General features: G+C 41.3%; 1 protein-coding gene across 7 annotated transcripts in view; it reads right to left on the minus strand.

Annotated features, from left to right (window-relative positions):
• The window catches only part of LOC126297890 (uncharacterized), a 2,130,251-nt gene that overhangs the window by 1,565,237 nt on the left and 559,014 nt on the right, over positions 1 to 6,000 (minus strand). The window lies entirely within an intron of this gene.

Here is a 6,000-nt window from a genome sequence, read left to right on the forward strand (position 1 = left end):
ATTTCTTCTACAAGTATTTTATTTAATCTTATTTAGTAATTGAATCATCAGATCTAAAAAGTGAAAAGAAACAACGGTCAATGAAGAAAGGCCTCGACTTTTAAGTAATTAGAGGCAGACCTCTAGCCCAGCTGGCAGAAAACTGGGAAGGAGCTGGGCTGTCACCTTGTGTAACGAACAGTCCATCCACTTGCCTCAAGTGTTGTAGCAAAGCCAAGGCAACCCTAAATCGGGATGGGCGGATTAGTCCAGACTCTTAGCCATGACGTCACCTCGTTAGATTAGACGGACTACGAGATGAACAAATACCTTGCCATGTTATGATATGGTTCTCATGAATTCACTGCTCGCAACATTCAATGATCGTAATAAACATTCAGTGTCCAGTTGCTTTGGCCTAAAAGCTGTTTAGATCTCTAACCATATGTTTCGCATATTTAAAGTTTCTTCTGATGTCACGTACTGCACACTAGCGATTGTAACAAAAATTTGCTTGAAGTGTCCTGTACCTTTTCATACAAATGTTTTACATTGATTGTTCTAGCAGCTGTCACTGACTTATTCAATCTTATCCCTTATGGTTACACTTTTAAAAATTATGCCTAACTTTGTTAATATTTATAGACAGAATCCCCTTTTACTCGCAGTGATATAAAATGTTTTGTGGGGAGGATAGTTCCCATGATCATCAAATGTGAAATATTAGATCTGCAACGCTTAGTTTTAGAGGCTTCTTAGAAACTGCTTTTTGAAACAACGTAAGTATCTCGATCGAAGCAAGAGATCAAAATACCTCGACACAGACAGCTAGTTTCTCACACAAGAATATATTTTAGTAAATATGAACCAATTAAGACATCAAAAAGAAAACATTACTTTCTAAACTTGTTGCCCAGACAAAATCGGATTCTGGATTTATATTCGCCAGATCGAATGCAGTGGTTTCATGTCATGAATGGAACATTCCATTCATTTTTTTATTTACGGAAATATTGTGGTAAACTTTGTTCCTAGCCCTTCTGCCCTCATGCCATTCCGGTTCAATCAAAAAATTATGATTCGCGTGCGCGCAGAACCAACGCTCTGCGAGGAACTCTCATTTTTATGATGATGCGCTGAACAAGCAGGCAATTCGCCGTCATTCTAACAATGACGTCACGAGCCATTGGCTACAAAAGTACTTCATCCATAGAGAGTGGCGTTGTTGGCGAAGGGGATGGGAGGCGAGAGAGGAAGGGCGTGTATTGGTTAGTGCGCTGAAAGTAAAGATACAAGCTGAGAGGCTATTTGTGAGACACAGATTTTAATTTTATAACAATGATGGCACTCATATTTAATTTTACATATTCGGTCTGTATCTTTCACCGTTTATGTTTGCATTTAGAAATAAAATGTGAATATGTTAGACGAAGTCTTACGTTTCATTTAATAATTGGCAACACGAGAGAGAAAAGAACTCCAATAAACTGGAACGAAAACCATGCAACTCCGTCTCTAGAAGAGTGAGGTTCCATTAGAGACAGGGATACTGTCAGGGTGCCCCAGGGGTGTGTGACAGGACGACTCTCATACATAAATTATCTGACGGACGGGGTGAGCAGCAGTCGACGGCTGTTTGCTGAAGACGCTGTCGTGTACGGGAAACTGTCGTTGTTGAGTGACTTAAGAGGATACAAGACGATTTAGATGAAATTTCTAGTAAGTGTGATGAATGGTAGCTTGTTCAAAATGTAAAAAAAAAGTAAGTTAACGCAGATGAGTAGGAAAAACAATCACGAATGTTCGAATACAGCATTAATGGCGTGTTGCCTGACTCAGTCAAGTCGATTAAATATCTGGGCGTAATGTTTCAAAACGATATTAAATGGAACGAGCACGTAAGTTCGGTATTAGGGAAGGTGAGGATTTTAGGGAAGTGTAGCTCATCTATAAAGGAGACCATTTATACGACACTTGGGTAACTCATTCTTAAATACTGCTTGAGTGTTTGGGATCAGTATAGTGCAGGGTTAAAGTTAGAAGTCGAAGCAGTGGAGAGACGTGCTTCTAAACTTGTTTATGTGTGTAAAATCTTATGGGACTTAACTGCTAAGGTCATCAGTCCCTAAGGTTACACACTGCTTAAGCTAAATTATCCTAAGGACAAACACACACAACCATGCCCGAGGGAGGATTCGAACCTCCGCCGGGACCGGCCGCACAGTCCATGTCTGCAGGGCCTAGACCGCTCGGCTAATCCCTCGCGGTTGCTAAACTTTTTACCGGTAAGTTCGATCAACATGCGAGTATTACAGAGATGCTTCGTGAACTGAGATGGGAATGCCACGAGCGAAGACGACGTTCTTTTATCGAAACACTGTTGAGAAAATTTAGAGCACCGGCATTTCAAGGTGAGGTTGTACTGCAGCCAACGTACCTTTTTTTAAAGACCACGAAAACAAAATAAGCGAAATTATGGTTCGCACAGAGAGATAGAGACAGTCTTTTTCTCCCTCGCTCTATTTATTTGCGTGTGAAAGGAAAGGTACATAGTACCCTTCACCATGTATCATACTATGGCTTGCGGAATATGTATGTAGATGTGGGTGTAGACAACTAACCGAGAGATTGAAAGGATAAATATATCCACGAGGGTCGAGAATTAGCTGGTTGGTTGGTTGATTGTTTTTAGGGAGGAAACCAAACAGCGAGATCATAATTCCCATCGGATTAGGGAAGGATGGCCGGACGCGGTTTTGAACCGTCGTCCTCCTGAATCCAGTGTGCTGACCACTGAGCCACCTCGCTCGGGGAGGATTAGTTAAGCCACGTATTGCCATTAATTGGGGTTCATAATACTTGCGAACAAACGCAAGTGGCTTGCAAGATGACAAACATCTAAGAAACTATTTAAACAATAAACATTAAGAATATGGTATTAGAAAAGAGGCGGTGATTTCCTGTATGATATCACGTATCCTGACACCGAAGTCAGTTGTCTATTTTTGTATGACCGAGTTCGTGTTTGCGATCGCTACTCTGTCGATCGATATATGCCTTGCGTGTGAGATATACGATCGCATTTAGTCGAGACCATTTCTCAAAGCTCAACTTCATCCGACAACTGTATTCGCAGAGATAATATCCGGAGTAAGACGCTTTGAAACGTCTTGGGGTACGTATTTTTACCCTGCACATATCAGTGATGGGAGTGTCCTGCAGGTAACATACGGCAAGGTTCTTGTGGATCATTACCCTACTTTAATGTACGCTACGTGTGTGTGAACCAAATATAATTTTTGGTGTTTTTTTGTTACCTACACACGGGATAATTTTTCTAGATGTAATACAATACACTGAAGCTTGGGAGACACAATTTTTAAGAAAATATTATACTGTAAAATAATGCCGAAGGAACCAGATGTCGGTATTTCACAACAGACCTGATTGCATCTGGAGATGGTACACAGATAAACAAAATTTAACTGGTGCTCTATATATCGTTAGCTTAGGCTGACGTCCAGTTTACTGTTCGTTTAGTGTACCATAATAAATATGGTAGTTCCACGCAGAGCGTTGGTTCTGCACGCACGCAAGCGATGTTTCAAGATTTTGATTTAACCCGAATGGCATGACGATAGAAGATTGGAGTAAATAATTCAGACGAGATAAAGGTAGTAAATTTGAGTTTTATACTGGAAAACAGAATACTCGCTTATATGGAGAGATGTTTCACCTCTTTTTCCCACAGGGTAAGTGAATCATAAATAATACTTTTTTTACGTATTAACTTTAGAAACCTTGATTACATTTTCCACTTTTAATATCTTAAATATTTATTTACTTAATGTTTCCATGAAATACTTCTTACATTCTTCCTTTTATAATGCGAGTGTAATGTAGATATTCATATATTAAGGAGCGTCCATATCCAATGTACATGTTTCGATTTCCCAGTAGCTGTTTATTCAAATACTTTTCAGAAAATATCACTGAAACTAATTTTGGGACAGAACCTCACTTACTGTAAATACTTGTTCAGTCGTACTTTCTGTAGTTGTATTTTATTAGACAGAAAAAGATTTTTCTCCATACATTTTTCCAGAACATGAGTTTTCTTTAGATAAAATTTAACGAAGTCTTCTGTTAACAAGACGAATATCATTCGCCACGCTGTCTGCCTGTTTACTTTCGTCGTCTTCACAAATAACAATCTGCAGGCAGGGAAGACCGTTAGCTGCAGCATGAATTTGTAAAATCCTATCTGAGACCCCAAGCCTTCTCCACTGTTCAGCTGGGAGAGCGCGAGTTGAATACAAATAGACGATAAATCTTTTCTCAGATTCTGGAATGGAGCTTTTCTCGCAATACACCACACGTTACTTTCTTAAATTTTAGTCATTGGTCGCGTACATGACCGTGTGAGTGGAACTGAACCTGGGGTAAATCAATACCATAGGCCTCGCATACCATACACCGTTCTTCATGAAAGCTGATGTACTAAAATGAATGATGCAGGATGGTAACAGGGCATTCAGAGTAGGTTGTGAGACGTAAATTATTCCAATGTTGAAGGTTCTGTCTTTTCGTCCATTGATAGAAAACTTTCCATAAGAGATTGCTACATCTTTTTAGCGGCAATGACAACCTGACTAGAAAATTATAGTAGTAGAACAGAATGAGGCTTACTGTATGCGTGAAGTTGTAAATAAGATTTTCAAGCCGGCCAAGTATTGTAACCCTGTTTCGCTACGCTAGTCACCTCAGCCAGTTTCCGGCGCCCGGGGGAAACGGTATCGTTCAGCCTGAAGATGTTAGGATGCATTTTCCCAACATCTTTCTAAAGGGTAAATTTTACAGGGAGAGAAAAATTCCCCGTGGCGGCCGTCGCGGGAAGGGTGCTTTATGTCCTGCCATGGGGCAGGAGCGATTTAAGCAGGGACAGGGGAATGTACAAAGACAGTACTATATTTTGGACCGGAGTTTGTGTTATGTCGTGGTTATCATTTCAGAGTACTGGACTAAGGGAATAAGGAACGAAGACACCTTTACGGTGGGGAAAGACGACACAGTATTCGAAAGCGCACTCCCGCGCGCGGCTTCGATTACCAGTTAGACATGTTCCTGTTGTTCTCTGTGAGTGTCGCGGGCAAGTGAGTGCGGTCTTTTTCTGTGAGTTAAGAGATCAGAGGAAAAGTAGAGCCGGTATGTAATTGGCCTATACGGGTTTAGTGAACAAGACTGACTGGGCGCCGGCCGCGGTGGTCTCGCGGTTCTAAGCGCGCAATCCGGATCCGTGCGACTGCTACGGTCGCAGGTTCGAATCCTGCCTCGGGCATGGATGTGTGTGATATCCCTAGGTTAGTTAGGTTTAAGTAGTTCTAAGTTCTAGGGGACTAATGACCACAGCAGTTGAGTCCCATAGTGCTCAGAGCCATTTGAACATTTGAACTGACTGGACGAAAGTTAATTCTGGCCAATAAATTTCGCTGTTTTCTGTTCAACCGTGAGAGAAGTGTTTTTTTTTTTTGAGTGACCTTTCTGCTATTGACATTGAAGCGTGTTCCCGTCTGGTTTTTAGGATATCTTTCGATGGCAGTTGTTACTAGCCACTTCAATGTGATTTAGTGAAATGTCTGCGGGGAATCCCTCGAGTCCAGTGGTCGAATCTAGGAATCTTACATGAAAGTAGTCAGTTGCCAAAAGGACTTTAAATTACCGATTTTCGAGTTGTAAAATTTAATACTGTTCCTCGGGTTAAAGCGAAGCTGGCGGCCCTTTTATAATCTGAATGGTTAATGTGACACAGAAGACAATCTGATTTCGCCAAAACCATGTCGGATTTAATCCGAGGAGCAGTACGGCAGTAATTTGTCTGTCACGCAGCAAATCGCCAAGAGTACGTGCATTCAGACCGCAGCCGTGATTGTGACTTTGCCCATCGCCAATGTAGACCTTTCGAGGACGGACGAAAGGACTGGAATCACCTCGCAGAACTTTCTCTTCACCGGCTGGAAACAT

The sequence above is a fragment of the Schistocerca gregaria genome, chromosome X (genome assembly GCF_023897955.1).
Source record: "Schistocerca gregaria isolate iqSchGreg1 chromosome X, iqSchGreg1.2, whole genome shotgun sequence".
Taxonomy (NCBI): domain Eukaryota; kingdom Metazoa; phylum Arthropoda; class Insecta; order Orthoptera; family Acrididae; genus Schistocerca; species Schistocerca gregaria.